The sequence below is a fragment of the Dermacentor silvarum genome, chromosome 5, assembly GCF_013339745.2.
Source record: "Dermacentor silvarum isolate Dsil-2018 chromosome 5, BIME_Dsil_1.4, whole genome shotgun sequence".
NCBI lineage: Eukaryota > Metazoa > Arthropoda > Arachnida > Ixodida > Ixodidae > Dermacentor > Dermacentor silvarum.
In genome coordinates, this window is record NC_051158.1 from 34,351,382 (window position 1) to 34,368,644 (window position 17,263).

General features: G+C 44.8%; 1 protein-coding gene across 1 annotated transcript in view; it reads left to right on the forward strand.

Moving 5' to 3' along the window:
• The window catches only part of LOC119454055 (fatty acid synthase-like), a 322,635-nt gene that overhangs the window by 216,997 nt on the left and 88,375 nt on the right, over positions 1–17,263 (forward strand).

A 17,263-nucleotide genomic window follows, 5' to 3' on the forward strand; every position in this document is an offset into this window, starting at 1 on the left:
ACTTGCGCCTGCAAATTTCCTAACTTCATCACTCCACCTAGTTTTCTGCCGTCCTCGACTGCGCTTCCCTTCTCTTGGTATCCATTCTGTAACTCTAATGGTCCACTGGTTATCCATCCTACGCATTACATGGCCTGCCTAGCTCCATTTGTTTCCCTTAATATCAGCTAGGATATCGGCAATCCCCGTTCTCTCTCTGACCCACACTGCTCTCTTCCTGCCTCTTAACATTAGGTCTAACTTTTTCGTTCCATCGCTCTTTGTACGGTCCTCAACTTGTTCTCGAGCTTATTTGTTAACCTCCAAGTCTCTGCCCCATATGTTAGCACTGGTAGAATGCAATGATTGTACACTTTTCTTTTAAACGACAGTGCTAAGCTTCCACTCAGGATTTGGCAATGCCTGCCGCATGCACTCCAACCCTATTTTATTCTTTTGTAAATTTCCTTCTCATGATCGGGGTCCCCTGTGAGTAATTGACCTTCAAGATGGTCCCCAATAAAGAGTGTACCACCTCTTCTTCCATTGCTGGAGGCACCCTTGGAAGTAATTTTCTGCTAAGCGTCTGCATTCAAAAATCCCGTATGCTTATAAGCCCTGTATCCATATTCCTATATGATTATAGTGTCGCGTTGTCGTGGCGGCGAACAACCACACTGGAACAACGCTATTTAAGAAACTATTTAATGGCCGAACCTGTGCCCAGCAAAACAGATAACCATCACTACAATGATAGCGACGAGCATACTCGTCAATCATCGAAATCTGATCTGAGGATCAGACGAGTCAGATTTTTATACATGGCTCGATGAACCTTTCAGCGTATTCGCTGGTGCTTGTGTAAGCTCTAGGATGTGCACCAGTATTCGCGTCGCGCACATAAGCTGATTACACAAGGCTCGGCGACAACATAGGCAACACATAGAACCATCGATAACACTCGCAAAACTTCAGTTAGGGAAATGCCCTTCTTGCACTGAGCGATATCATTTAACTTTTGTTAACCGAAAAAAGACGGTTACTGGAAAAGATACATAAGTAATCGTGACAATGGGATCCTGCATGAAAAGCTGTATATTCTCATATAAATCTATATGAAGATATAGGAACATGGTACGGGGCACATCGGTTTTTTCCAATAAAGCGCATCAGCAGGGATGCTGTTTCCTTGTGAAGTCACATGTCCGAAATGCCACCTCCGGCTCACCACCTTCCAACGGGCTCTACACCTGAGAAGGCAGAGGAGACTGCCATCGCCTTAGCCCTTGCACATTCATATGCTCAATATATTTATAGATTCAAAGACGGCTAGCTGGTAGACAACAAAGGCAAAACCATAAACTCAGCCATGGTCAACACTGACAAACCAGAAGTCACAAGGCAAGTAGCGATCGCTATAGCAATAACTGATAGAAGTAGACCATATATTTATAGCGATTCACGAAGTGCAGTCCGAGCTGTTCAGAAAGGTACAATATCGCAACAGGCATTACACATCGTCAAAAAGGGCAAGATCTATTACCACTCCTTATGCTGGTTCCCAGCACACCTCACTCTGTGAAGCCCTGGCTCACACTGGGAAGCCCTGAAACGACACTGCCGATAAATTCGCCAGACGTTTCATTTGCCGGGCTCAGGACAGCCTCGATCCGGGCTTTTCGAGGGAGCGGGCACACAGCTTTGCCGAGCTCACGCAAAAACCCTGTTTGGACCTGTTTGGACCGTGGGACTTACCCTCCTCCCCACCCCTCCCTTACGCACTCCTAACAGATCCTCTGGAGACGCCTCCAGCCCCGCTCTCTCCTATGCCCTCAGCTGCAATCCCACTACTGTGGCACCTCCCCTACATGCTCCCTATGCGGCGACCCTCACGCCACTCTCCGACATTCTCATGGCTGCCCTGCTGATCTTCCCCCGCAGGGACAGCCCACTATTTCAAGCTGGAAGAGCTAGGAGGTCCTGCCCTCGTTTACGGACTCGACAATGCAACTTGCTGCGGTGGCTCGGGCTGCCGACGTCAGGAAAAAAAGGTACATGACCGTCGCGATGTAGTGTGGGACCGCGCGGTGATCCACGGATCCAGACGAGTCTAAACTCACTTGCTACCAATAAAGTTTTTCTTTCTCTCTGGGTCCAGAGCACCAGTTTGCATTTGGGAAGTAAAAATAAGTTGCAGGGTGCTAAATCTGGCGAGTAGGGAGGGTGTTCCAACAGACTTGTGAAATAGCGTGCACAGAATCACAAACTATCAATGTAAAGTGTGCAGAGACGAAAGGCAGCGCCCCTCTGGCAAATTTGGTCCCTCTCGCCACCCACGATCTTTATTAAGCTTCAGGACCAATAGGAAGAAAGTTGCATTGACAGTTTGATATTCAGATATAAATTCGTGTTGTACTATTCCATGGCGGTCAAAAAAACATGGTCACCATTGCCAACTTTTTGTGGCCTTGGGCCATTTTTCATTTTCCACTTCCGGTCGATATCATATTGGTAAATTCAAGTTTCGGCGCCAGTGACAACCCCTTGCAAGAATTCATAGCTATCACCTGAACTTCTCAAATCAACAGTTCTCAAATCGATAGTTTCGGCACCCATCTTGGCGGAAGCCTTTCTTATTTAGAAATTTTCGGTCAAAATCAGGTGAACGGGCGACTTCCCCAAACTAAGTGATTCTTATATTGTAACACTCGTTCAATAGTTACTGAACACAAGACGATGCACATCGCTTGATATGGAGGTGTTGGTTCGGGTAGAGCAGGTGGCTTGGGTGTCATGTTCTCGTCCCGCAGAAAGTGGGGGCGCAGCCAGCACAAGAGTGCGACGGCGGCTTCTACCGTGGTAAAACGGAAGTTCTGGGTGACGTGGCTGGTTGATCATTCCGTATGCATCGTCATCATTCCGCCGGCTTCACACTGTCGTCGTCACTGCGTTGTTATTTAGTCGTTATCACACTTCCACCGTCATAATAATTCGGTGCAGTTATTTATATCATCACTATGACCATCGTAGTCATTCTATTATGGTCATACAGTTGTCATTGTGCCGGTGTAATAACACCGTCGCTCCATAGTCATTATCCAAGGGTTCGTCACTGCGTCATCGTCATGCGGCGTCTTTTTTCTTTTTTTTTTTGGGGGGGGGGGGGGGAATCTACGTGCAAAACCCCCGATCTGCGTATGAGGCACGCCTTAGTGGGGGACTCTGGATTAATACCAGCCAATTGTGGTTCTTTACCTTGCACCCAATGCAGGGTAGATGGAGGTTCAGGCCACCGTGTCTGGAATTCGACCCATTGACCTCCTGCTTAGAAGCTCAACGCCAAAGCCACCAGTCAACCACGGCGGGTCGTTGTTCAGCTGTCGTCATGCACTCGCGGCCAAACCATCGTCTGAATGCTGCAGTAATCGTTCTATCGTTGTAATTACAAAGATTGGTCATCGCGTTGCCGTTATGACCTCTTTGTAACGGCAGTCTCATCATACAGGCATCATTAAGGCATCGTTATTCAATCGTCATTATGCCGTTGTTGTCATGTCATCGTCGTCATAGAGTGGTCGTCATGCGGTAGTTGTCATACCATAGTTGTCACACCGTAGTTCTCGTTTCGTCATTATCACGTGATCGTCACTACGTCGTCTTCGTACAGCCGTCGTGATCACATTGCCGTGATGTCGTCATCGTCATCCAATATTTATCATGCCACCCTCGTGTCGTCGTATTCATGTAGTCGTGGTCCTGCAGTCATGATCCTTTCATTGTCGTTATTCCGTCGCCTCACGAAGCAACTGCCTCGTGTGGCGTTTGCATTCTTTCGGTTACATTACATTACATTACACAGCATAGCGCGTGAGCGGTGTAGTGCACAAACAAAGATTATGCACATTACAATGGAGTTACCTTTGTTGTCGATAAACATTGCACTAGATTACAAGTTATAATGAATAATTCAATTGTTTAAACTTTGCCCGCCAAGAAATACTTCATTTACCGGAGAATATATCCTTCGAATTTCATGCCCAAATGACCACGGGAAGCGCTTCAAAGTTGGCGCCAAAGTTACCTACCCCCTATAAGAATTTGCTTGGGTGCATAGTGAGCTGACAGAACTCCTACAAAAGAGCTAGAAACATGCAAACAGTCGTACCGTTGCTTTGACAATTATAACTTGGAAACTTTGCCCGCCAAGAAATACTTCATTTACCGGAGAATATATCCTTCGAATTTCATGCCCAAATGACCACGGGAAGCGCTTCAAAGTTGGCGCCAAAGTTACCTACCCCCTATAAAAATTTGCTTGGGTGCATAGTGAGCTGACAGAACTCCTACAAAAGAGCTAGAAACATGCAAACAGTCGTACCGTTGCTTTGACAATTATAACTTGGGAATTTATAACTGATTTTAGCTTTTCATGTGCTTGAACGTTCACTGAAAAATTTCATTGCTGACCCTCGACGGCCACTGGCTTGTCTGTGCAACAGCGATTTTGGTCATCGTAGTATAATATTTTTAACTATTAACACAAACAGGGTTACCGAGTTCACATGCATTTATAAGACAGGAATACCTCATTCTTCAGCAAACCTGGAGAAAGAGCACAGACAAACCAGAGTATAGCACAGTAAACTGCTACTCTACTCTACTTCAACAACGTGGTCAAGCTGCGCTAACGAGGGCGAGACCCATGGTGTTCGCTGGTGTTTCGCTCAATTACGAGATAGCAATCTAAGAAGAAAATGTGGAGTAATTGCAAGGAAGCATTTTGCAAGGATTGAATGGTAAATGATGCGGGAAATTATGTTCCTGTTGGGTTTTAGACATGGGGGTTCACAAGTGAACATTTAAACGCCATTTCGTGAAACGTTGTTTTTCTGACAAAAGGAACATTATCTCCCCAACCGGCAAACTTTTTAGTTTGAAATCTTTAACAATTGGTTTAATTTGTCCATTGCATCTACTGAACCAAAACAAGTACATTGCCTCGAGTAGGCTTTTTTGGATAAAAAAATGCTCAATTTCAAATTGACCTTGTATCGGGGATGTCAAGCTTGAAAACTTTATTTTAAAATGAATTACAATGTGAATGCTATTCTTTTAGTTCAGTGGAAGCCCGCTTTGTGCACAATATTTACCAGGATTTTCAATGTAATAATTCTTTTTGTTAATTTATAAATGTTCCTTTGTAAAAGTACTAAAATTTAAAGATATGAAAGAGAACAATTAAAACCCTTCTCCACATTTTTACATAAAGCTTCATATGCATAATGCCGAATCTCTTTCTAAACCCCTGCAAATTTTCAGGAAATTGTTTAGAGAAAATTGAGGAAATAACCAAAACATCCGACGTTCTCTACGGGGCTACCACCCCTCTTAACTGCTTCACTAAACCTTTGCTTCACCAAGATTTTAACCCATACGTGATTTCTGCATTCCGTTTTCTTTTTTTTTTTCAAATCATGATTTTCGCTCGTCCCTTAATCCACAAATACTGTTCTTGTTTTGTTTCTGCACGTTTAAGCAAAAAAATATGAACCCCAAGTTATCTCACCAGCAATTGATGTGCCACAAAAGAGAAGAAAGAAACTGACAACAATACCATTCTGGAAATAGAAAAAAAAATGAAATGTAAGAAGTAACAATATTTAAACACATTAAGTACATTTGAACCCGAATTAAGTACGAGACGATGCAACTCATAGGCGCAGGCAGACAAGGAAAAAAAGAGGTACTTATTTGCTGAACATTGCGGTATATCAAACCGGCAGGTGGCATAAGGTGGCTCCAGCCGTTTGTGCAAGCTCGCCGATGTGTGATAGCCATAGATATAAACAAAACGCAACAACTGCTTCAATAAACGTTTATTCAATGAACGAATTACGCACTCTTTTTGTCTCTCTCTCTCTCTCTCTCTCCCTCTCTTTGACGCCAACTGGGGCCACAGCGTATGTGACACTATTCAGTGTCAACGATATCGTTCAAAATTTTATCCGGTACTGGACGGAAACTAACCCGCCTCATATACGAGGTGTTTTTTGGGTTTTTTATGCACAATACAGATGTTTTATAACGTGGCTAAAAGCACCGCGAATGTGGCGTTTTTGCAAACGAGTTCCTTGGTGAGGCACACATACTTCGCCGTTAATAACGTGAGCTTCAAAATACTAATTTATGAAGGTTTACTAATTGCCTTAGGGACACTTAGTCACATTTCATGCACCAACATCTTTTTTTTTTCTTTTAATATCTAACGTCGCGCCTAATTCGAGATATTTATCATCGAATTTCAACGGTAAATCCGGGCAATATCGAAACCGAGCGCCACTATCACATCAGACCGAAACGCTCCATAACGACAGGCGCGAATAAGTTTCAAATTGAACGTCTCCGCCAGTCGCGGGAGATACCGATACGTCATACTTTACCTGACAAGCATGTGCGGCTCTGTGTCGGGTCAGGATTTGCTGCGACATGCTATCACTCAGACTTCACCCCACACTTCTTTGCGGGGCGTTGTCTTCCGACGCGCAGCGGGCCGCGCTCAGGCTTCATATCGCCTCGATCGACCTTTTCAATTCGATCACGGATGTATCGAATTATGTGCGATTTTGAAGATCTTTAGAAAATGGGTCTGCAGTAAAATGTGACTGCCTCAAAATTTACCATTCGACAACTACCCCCAAGGCACTAATAAAAAGGTTAAGAATAAATGTTTGTTAATTAGTCCTCTGAAGCTCACGTTATTAGCGGCAAAGCATGCCCGCCACGCATATATGAACTCGTTTGCAAAGCGCTTTAAGCAATGTTTTATAAAAAATCTGTATGGCCGAAAAAGCACCCTCCATAGTACGAAAATGTTTTCTGAGTATATCTTGTTGCAGGCGCCACGCGCGCACTTCGCGTGGACGCCGCCAGGTGGCACAACCTGTTCAGTGGAAAGCGCGAGAGAGAAACACGGCTGCATAAGCACCTCATATTTTATAGGGTCTCGGCCAAGGCAATGCTGTACGTCGCTACATTTGAATGATAATCGCATTAACATCAACATTCTTCGTAGTTTGGTTATTTCGAATTCTTTTTTTTTTTACTTGTTCCATCTAGAATTGGTTATGGTAAATTATAAAGATATAGCTTCTTTTACCAGATTGCAGATTCTAATTTTTCTGAAAACAAGGAAGTAAGCAGGATTCAAAGCAAGCCAAAAAAAAAGAGGAGACATTCCACTTTGTGAAGGAGGATGACCAGCGAAGCTGTAGCACATCACATACATCAGGGTGACATGAGGGTACACGCATTTATTTTCGTCATTCGGTAATGGTAGTGACGACAGCTTTGTGATGGCTGTGATATACACCGATTGGTTCGGTTACAACCTTAGACAGAATCTTGGCCAAAGTTCAATCTGTACACAAGTGTTTTTGAGTAGTTGAGTCATTTTAATTGGTGTGGCACTTCAAACCAAACTCTTCTAGCGCAAACTGAGAGAACCATCTCTTGCCTGGTTTTGAAATGTCCACATTAAAGTCTCCAACGATGGTCACAAGGTAGTAGTGCCACCACCGTTAATCCATGCAAAGTGCGTGGTCACGAACTTCTCGATATCACACTTGGGTGTGTCTGGAGATATATACAAAGCAGATATCATAATTCCGTATTTCGTTTGTGCGGCACAGACATCCGCACAGTCGGTAGCATTGTCCTCTGGCGAGTCAAGGGTGTAGGGTTGTACATATATTTGGTCCTTTGCGTATAGGCAATGCCCACTGCTCGTGAGGCCATGTGCTGCTCGCAAACGATTCCAGTATACCCATCGACTTGAAACAATGGATCTTGATGAATTTATTATTAGTATTCTCATTGGGTGCCTGCTTTACCTCCACCACCTGTTGGCCCGGTATTGCACGATCTCCGGGATCGGCCCACGCTGACCTTTTTTTTTTATTATTGTTGACGCACGGACACGAAAAATCCATGGAACACTAGCCGTATACCGCCTCGCTGTGAAAAACCATTCCCCCGTTATTTTTTATTTTGCTAGCATGACCCAGCATACCTCGTATAGCGACCTCCAAAATATCAATCATATCCTTTTCATATACCAACTTCCACCTCCTACATTGCCTTAACCCTCTTCTGGATCCCTACCCCCCACCCTGTGTAGCCGATGGCACCACCATAGGCAACAGTACCTGGCAGCGTACATAGTCCCCCATCAAGCACCCGATGGTGAGGTGGCAGAGGTGGCCTGAAATGAGGCCGCCTGTTCATGGATCAGTGAGCAAGAAAAAGTTTTATCTCTCATCTCCGCAGTTATCTTTGTCCGATGTAAATCGGCAAAATCAGGCAGACGATATGATGTAGAGGAAGTTTCCTACTTAGGACCGATGCTTTCGGAAACAAAGATTATACTAAACAGACATATTGTTTAATATTAATTTTTGCGGTTGTTCTCAAGCATAGGATATTCGCGCATCTATGCACTTGGTGGCGGGCGCTCGCTGCCAAGTGTTCCATGCATGTACGCCTTCCCTCATTCTTAATTATGTCACATCCCATTACCATAATGGAATATGGGTGCCTTATAACAGCCAGAAGCGGTGAGATGAAAAGTGGTATGCGCAAGCACACAAATCAAAAGTCATTGGCAGCGTCGTCTGCTACAACTGTTTGCTTCAGGTGTGCACTCGTGCTCTTTTTGTTTTCCATGAGGCCTCATCATTCACAGGAAATACCTCATACGTACTGATAAATTACATTTTGTTGTGTTCTTTTGTTTCATCTTAATACCATGGCGCACGTGCGGATACAGCTGAATGAAATAAAAATTTAAAGGGCATCATGGATGACTCATCTTTGACAGGCACACGTTCTGCAGCGCATGCACCGTTCTCTCTCTTTTTTTTCTCTTTTTTTTTTTTGACAAGACAGCGCTGTTAACCCAGGCCTGGCGTGTGTAAACGAACAAGATAGCTGACGATGCTCAAACTGGAATGCGCTTTGCGCTCACGCGCGTATCATCGCCGATCTAGGCGCTTAAAGCCGTTATAAGGCACTGAAATATGCCGCGCACTATGCTCACGCGATAATGTTAGGATCTGCGAGGCTCGAGAAATTCATTTTGAGGTCGACGAGGCATGTAAAAGCAGACTTCTGCAATAAAAATTCCCCCTTATACATGTGCGAAAACGGATGAGGAAATGGTGAGCGGCGCCGACCCGGTAATGAAAGCATATTTTTATCATGAGTTGTGCTCGTGTGTTCCGGTCGGCGTCATAGTGTTCTTCTTTTATAGTTTACTCAAATAATTCACTGAGTTCACTGAAGGCAAGTAAGGACAAACATCTGCACGTCTCATCGTATGCAATGTCCGGTCTTTGCACTATCATCGTAAATTCTAATGCGGACGAATCAAAATTAGTTAGGGTGCACCATTTCATCTTCAGCATATCGAACCCACGCGGTGAATTACTCCTTACACTTCACGTGGCCCCCACTTTCACGAAATTTCAACTCTGCGTATTGCACAAGTGTTTTAGGGCTTTGGGAAGCACCACGCATAAGAACAGTACGACGCTCTGGAACGATTGAATAAGTAAATTTCTACAACGGCTGTAATTAACCAACATGCATTAAAGACTTATTACTCGTCACGCACAACAGTAATTTTTTTTCCTACGTCCACTAAACCTGAGCGACGTGCTTCGTATAGTTCTCTCGAGGAGACCCGCAACACGAACTGCACTGCTCGTGTAACGCAAGAAATTGGGAGAAAAGTAGCATTCAGTAATTATTCGCATAGCCTATAGTTAACCAACGCACTTGAAGCTTTTGGTAAACGGAACACACAGAATGGCCCCATTTCCTATAAATATAAAATTGTTGCCATTTTTTGTCTTCTCAAGGAAGCGGGGAAACTTCGAAAGCGTTTCATGCGAGGGCGAGTCAAACAAATGTGAGCCAACCCACCCCGCGCAATAATGGTTCGGTCTATTATCTGCGAGGCATGAGCGTAGCACACAGGCAGCTCTCATTTACAAAAGTGACGCGCAGGTGTGAGGATAAATGTTCTTTAATGCTCTCATACACTGGGTTGAACATGGTTGCGGGACATAATGGACGCTCCAAAAGTTGAACAGCGTGGCGTCGTGACGTTTTTGACAGCTGAAGGTGCTTCGAAAAACAAAATTAGTCGCCGTATGGCTGCCATGTACGGTGAACATCGCATTTCATTGGCCACTGCGAAGCGTTGGGCAAACGGTTCAAAGAAGGACGTGAAAGTTGCAAAGACGATCCAAGGCCGTACCAAAGCCACCGTGCAATCACCCCCAACACAATAGCAAAGGTTGATGACTTGATTAGACAAGAACGGATGATAAGTATCGATGAACTGGCAGAGCGTGTGAACATCCGTCACGGTTCGGTTCACACCATAATTCAAGAGCATCTCGGTTATCGGCTCTTGTGTGCGCAATGGATGCCCAAGATTTGAACCACTGCCAGAACACGGAGAGGTTCGGCGCTGCCTCGACTCATCTGATCCGGTATCACAATAGGGGTGATGACTTCTTGTCTGCACTTGTGACGGGGGACGAATCATGGTGCCACTACTACGAGCCTGAAACACGACGGCAAAGCTTACAGTGGAAACATTCGAATTCACCACCCCCAAGGACAGGTCCTGGAATGAGGACACCACCCACACGACCTCAAGAGCAACGACCTCGATGGGCCAAATAAATGTTTTCTCTCTCTCAAACGCCGTCATTTCCGCCTAAAAGGTGCTGTTGACTTTTTTTTCGGACGTCAGAGGCCATTATTGATAGAATTTGCTAAACCTGGAGAGACTATCAATTGTTTCCGATATTGTAAAACGCTAGATCGGCTGCGTGTTGCAATCGAGAACAAACGACTTGGAAAATTGACGAATGGGGTGGTATTACTACACGACAATGCCCATCCCCACGTCGCTGATGTGGGAACACAAAACTGGCAAAGTTCAAGTGGGAAACACTGCAACATCCGCCATACAGTCCAGACCTGTCACATTGTGACTTCCACATTTTCGGGCAACTGAAAAAACATATCAACGGAACTAGATTCGTGTAGGACGATGACGTGAAAGAGTCAGTTACAGACTTTTTGAAGCAGCTACCCAAAGAGTGTTATGAGACGGGAAGCACGCGACTCGTTACTCAGTGGGACAAATGTCTAAATGCCCATGGAGACTACTTTGAAATAAAGTACTCCGTTTGTCATATATTCGGATTGGCTCACTTTCATTTGATTCGATCTCGTATAACGCCTGTCAACAAGGTCGATAACAAGGGATTAGCAACTTTCACTTAACCCCTAATTACCACAAACATATCAAAGTTTGCTTGCATATCAGCACTAACACTTCCCAATTTTGCTCAAGTTATAAACGTCGTGAGTGATCTTGTTTCATTCGGAACACCTTTAAAACAGTTCGATTACGTTTTGGAGGGCTTCTGGTCACACCAACAGATTCGCTATAAAAGGAAATCATTCGCTGCTCCACACGACCATTGGGAACTTCGTGTGGATTTGACCTCCCGCCTGGTCTGCTCGCATGATGAGGTTCCGTTAAGAGGGATTCGCGTGGGTGTCCAAGTGACGCCAGCTAAAACCAGTCTTTGTGTTCCCGGCCGTCGGCCAGCAATCGCCGTCATTTGGGCCTTTTTGCCTCATCCAGTTGCCCTCACAGGTCTACGGCATCTCTTGTGCTAAGTTACAGGACTGCACTCACCAAGGCGCCACTACCTATCAAACGTGGGGCTACATTATAGCCGTCCACTTGACTACCACCTGCCATCTAATGTCCACACCAAAGACAACTGTTTTTCTTGTTCGACCATAACAGTTACGTACATATCTAGCATGCATGCTTCACACGTTTTATGCCACAGGGGAAACTTTCGTACAAGAAAAATCGAAATGCACAATGGAATAGTTTTGAAAATATTGCTAAATACCTTTAAAGTAATTACTTTAGTGCAATATGGCACATTTATAAATTGTAGCCTGTGAGATCGCAAGGTCTATCCCACTGCATCAAATACTCAGAATGATACCGGTTTCTACACATTCATACGCAAAATATGCGGCGGGATACATTGCCGTTGGAGTTGATTTCTTGCTTCAAGGAATACCCGCCGTGGTTGCTCAGTGGCTATGGTGTTGGGCTGCTGAGCGCGAGGTCGCGGGATCGTATCCCGGCCACGGCGGCCGCATTTCGATGGGGGTGCAATGCGAAAACACCCGTGTACTTAGATTTAGGTGCACGTTAAAGAACCCCAGATGGTTCAAATTTATGGAGTCCCCCACTACAGGCGTGCCTCATAATCAGATCGTGGTTTTGGCACGTAGAACCCCATAATTTTTTCTTCAATGAATAAAAAGACGTTTTGCTGAGAATGTTACAGGAGCAACAGTAGATGTTTACTGAAATTTTGATGGGGCGTGTTTTGAAATTGGTGCTACTTCGAAAATTTGTTCTAAATAGATGCGTCTATAAAACTCATTGGCTTCAATTTGCAAAATTGCATTATGTGCCCTGAACTATTTATGAAAAGTTGACATGAGAAATTTTATCAATTATTCAATTATGCATTTTGATTTCTTCTATAATTGACGTCGACCTACCTGAGTACTCTGTCTCAATCCCGGAATATGTCTGACATACCACGGGCGATTTAAAAAAAATACATTAATTCGAAAAGCAACAGCTGCTATATTCCAGTGTTGCCCCGTATGTATAGAACGTGTTACTGACCGACGTTGACTATAACTGCAAACAATTCCAAGCTTGTCAACAGCACTCAGAGCTATCGCTGTAAGATGAAACAGCGAGCATCGCCTGCCATGTTTATTAACGGGCCCCTAAACCACCCAGAGGTCGAAATTTAGCTGTGGTGTTGCAGTTGTGCACGAGTCTACAACGAACACGTAGCCGTGAGAATTTTATTGCGATAGTAATTATATGGACACTCCAAAGCAAAGCAAGACGACACTCCAAAGCGTCGTCGTCGCCGTCGCCATGAGGTTCCGTATGACGTGAATGGCGATGAAATCGTCGCCGCGCGCCGGACGCTGTATGTGCGAGTGAAAGGGCACGAGGGACACGCGCTCTCACGGGGAGTGAACACACGGCACTGTGTAAGTCTCACCAGAAGAACTGGTGAGGCTTACAGAGTGCTGACTAACGGCCACGTCCTCTGCTTCCAGATAAGAAAGAATCCGGGGTAGGATTTCTAGTACATAACAACATAGCGGGCCACATTGATGAATTCTACAGCATTAATGAGAGGGTAGCAGTCGTCGTAATAAAGCTGAATAGGAGGTACAAAATGAAGGTAGTACAAGCCTATGCCCCAACCTCTAGTCACGATGATGAAGAAATAGAACAGTTTTATGAAGATGTTGAACTAGCAATGAGAAAGGTGCAAACTCAGTATACTTTAGTCATGGGCGACTTCAGTGCAAAAGTGGCGAAAAAGCAGGTTGGTGAGCAAGCAATTGGCAACTACGCCATCGAATCTAGGAACGCAAGAGGAGATATGTTAGTAGAATTCGCGGAAAGGAATAGGCTCCAAATAATGAATACCTTCTTCAGGAAACGCAGCAACAGGAAGTGGACCTGGAAAAGCCCTAATGGAGAAAGAAGGAATGAAATAGATTTCATACTCTCAGCCGATCCAAGCATAGTGCAGGATGTAGAAGTGTTAGGTAAGGTTAAGTGCAGTGACCATACACAGGCAGCACGACACCACTGGGCCAAGCATGGTCCAATGCTCGCAGAAATTGGTACGAATTTTGGCCCAATCCTGGCATCATGGCAAAGTGCAACCCGATCCAAGGTCCACCCACTGTTCGAGCCAAGATTGGCCGTACAGTTTGCCATTGTAGAGTCCAATGTAGTTCAAGCATGGAGCCAGTGCACAGCCATCCTGTATCCAGTCTTTCAAGAACATCCAGTGCTCAGCCATTCTGTATCCAACATGTTTCAAGAACATCCAGTGCTCAGCCATTCTGTATCCAACGTGTTCCAAGAATATCCAGTGCTCAGCCATTCTGTATCCAACGTGTTTCAAGAATACCCAGTGCTCTGCCATTCTGTATCCAACGTGTTTCAAGAATGCCCAGTGCTTAGCCATTTTGTATCCATTGAGTTTCAAGAATATCCAGTGCTCAGCCATTTTGCATCCAGTGTGTTTCAAGCATAGCCTGTACTCAGCCATTCTGTTGCTTGTATGCTAGCTTACTGCCTATACAATTAGTAGCGAAGAAAACGTGATGGAAATAAGTGCGGGAAGGAAACTTCCTGCAGACACACGCAAAGCGTAAACGAAAATATAATTTATTTAGTATACTATTTACAGTACTATTTACAATACAATTATTGAACTGATGCAGGCATCAGTAGGGGTGCTCAGCTCCAGGGGCAGCAGCAGGAGGAGGGGCAGGGGCGGCAGGGGCTGCAGCAGGGGAAGGAGCAGCGGCAGCAGCAGCCGGACAGGAGGGGCCGACGGTGGACTTGCCAGGGACCTGAGGGCAAGGGTGGGGCAGGGAGAGGGCAGCAGTGGGCAGGCAATGATTCCTGCCCCGAAGGGAGGGATCATCGGGCTGCTCTGCTGCAAACGTTTCTGCGAAACGCCTCTTCCTGCCACCACCGCTGTCCACAGACCCTGGCAACCACCTAATAAAGTCCTGTGCTTGTGTCAGGTTGCCCCCCCCCCCCCTTTCGCACAGATGACATCTGCACACAAACATGCAAAGACCACAATTAGTACATAGAGCATGCACCGTAAAGATCACCCACAATAGAGCAAGCAAACACATTCAACAAAAGAAAACCTTCAAGAGACTTAGTGAAATAAGTTGCTAAGTCTTTAGCACACAGTTTATCTGACAGAATTTGCAACCGCAGCCAACCTTATTGAATCGAGGTTCACAGCATGCTCAGCGGCGAAATGCAGGATACGCAAAGTAATGCTGCGGATAATTAAATGCTATCGCCTTCCCCGCCATGAAAATTCTTGATCCATTTACAGGATCTTCATCCCTGTTGCCTTCGTTGACATTCTTGTTTTTCCACCCTAACATAGCGTTAATGTCACCAGTGATGATCACACCATGTATTTACTAACCGAGACATATTCAACTGTCTCACCCGCTGATGCTAAACGTGTAAGCTGCCTGGTGTGATGCAATTCATCGGCATGCTCGTCAAGCAATTCGCCTAAGCTGCCACTGGTGCTAGTGCAGAGCACGCTTTCGCAATTTCTGCAAGGGCAGTGGTGACTGAGTATGTGGCTTTCATAGTAAAAAATGAAATCAGCCAACAGGGACGCCCAAATTTCTTCGTTGTAGAAGTTGACAATTTATATGAAAGACACGATTTTGGCAAGGACAACCTCTTGTTATGCAAGCCATTTCGCTGTAGAGGAGTTCGGCGGTATACACAATACTTCAACAATGCAAAAGGATGACTGAGGAAGTTTTACCTGTCACTATCCGGCATAACTTCAAATTGATGAATGCACTCTTCCCCTTCCTGCTATGAAGGCTGTAAAGCACTTGGACGGGGTGCGCCATTACAGCCTTCATGGCATACGATGCCACCTCGCGCAGTGACTTCCCTCCTATTTGCAGGAGGTGCTTGCACTGCAAAATACAAGAATTGCCAGGGATGTGCAAATGAGCATTCTATGCGGCAATGTTTTCAAGTTGAAAATCTACCAAATACTACCAGAATATAATTTATTGCCAAGTGAAGTGAATTTTCAGCTGAGTGCAAAGCAAAACATTTTTGCTGGAAGAGGTTTGTGACGCAATGCCCTTTAATTGTAAATGTGCTCTACAACACCTTAGCGTTACTGGAAGAAACACAAACACGAAGTGCATCAGGTCTTGTCTGTTCTGTGCATTTCATGTTTGTGTTTCATAACCCTTAGCACAGTAACTATGTTTCATAGTAAGTACCTCTCCAAGCATTCACTATCATTTGTAAGCGCACCAACTCTACTCCAATGCAAATTACCAATGCATAATTAGGGGATGTGCCATTAGAGCGCAGGAAAGCCAGATCTACATACGTGTGGCACAAAACAGCTTAAAGGCATACCGACATGATATTTTCAGACCTTCACATTTTGCGTTAAAGCGACTGACAACCAGTTTTAAAGACGTAGTTTTGCGGTAACCAAAAGTTAACCCTCAGCAATGTTTGCACCTGCAGCTTCGCAAATTGTGAAAGCAGCCTATCATTCTGCTTTCACAGGAGTGAGTGCAACTGCAGTTAAATGCCTACATTTTGGCCTTTTCAACCACTTTTCAAAATATAAAGCTGGTACAATAAGTTTGCCTTGTCGTACAGACCTTCTTACATTTGTACAGCGTTTTCCCCCCAAATACACACCTACATCATGGCTGCCTGGCCCCCGTTATCATTATTCTGTCAATAGACTTACCAAGCCAACTCATCAAAAACAAAGGCAGTGCCACTTTCACTACAAACGAAGGCATATCAGCATATTGTAAGGTAAAAAAATAACAGAAAATGTGGACTGCATTTCAATACTAATGAGAATACCATGAAACCCATACAATAATAGAAAGCCATGTGATAGGCCTCTTATTCATGGTAAATGAGGAACAGTGTCCTGAAAGCGTAGGGAGACGCAGACACACCCCAAGTGCGGACTTTCAACTGGTAAGTTTATAGAATGAACGAGTTTATGAACAGTTGAACTGCACCTACACCTGGAAGGCAGTGAACAATTTATGACATGCACTCGTGGTTAGATCAGGTGATACTAAACAATAATGAATTAACAAAATAAAAACCATCGCGCTGCTCCGCTGTCAACGATTTGCGTGGTCTAAAAAGGAAATTTCTTCTAGGAAGACTTTACAGGCTGACTAATGCAACCTGGTCCTGCTTTCTGTATTCTATAGGCCTCGCAAATTTCATGCGTGAATTGGTCTGTGAGGCGAAAAAGAATCTCGGTCCGAGAGAATTCTGCAGTGCACCCGCAGTCATGGCAATGCATTGCGAAATGCAAGGCGCAAACAGTGAATTTTGGTGCTCCCTGAGGCCCCACGTTTACATACTGCCCCGATTGTCCCACGTACACTCGGCCACAGGTGAGGGTTGATGCTGTACACGATTGCAGTGGCGCAAGGCAAACACACATGTTGGTGTGCCTTACAGGGCAGACGCTACCTCTTTCTTTCTGGCTGAAAAGAA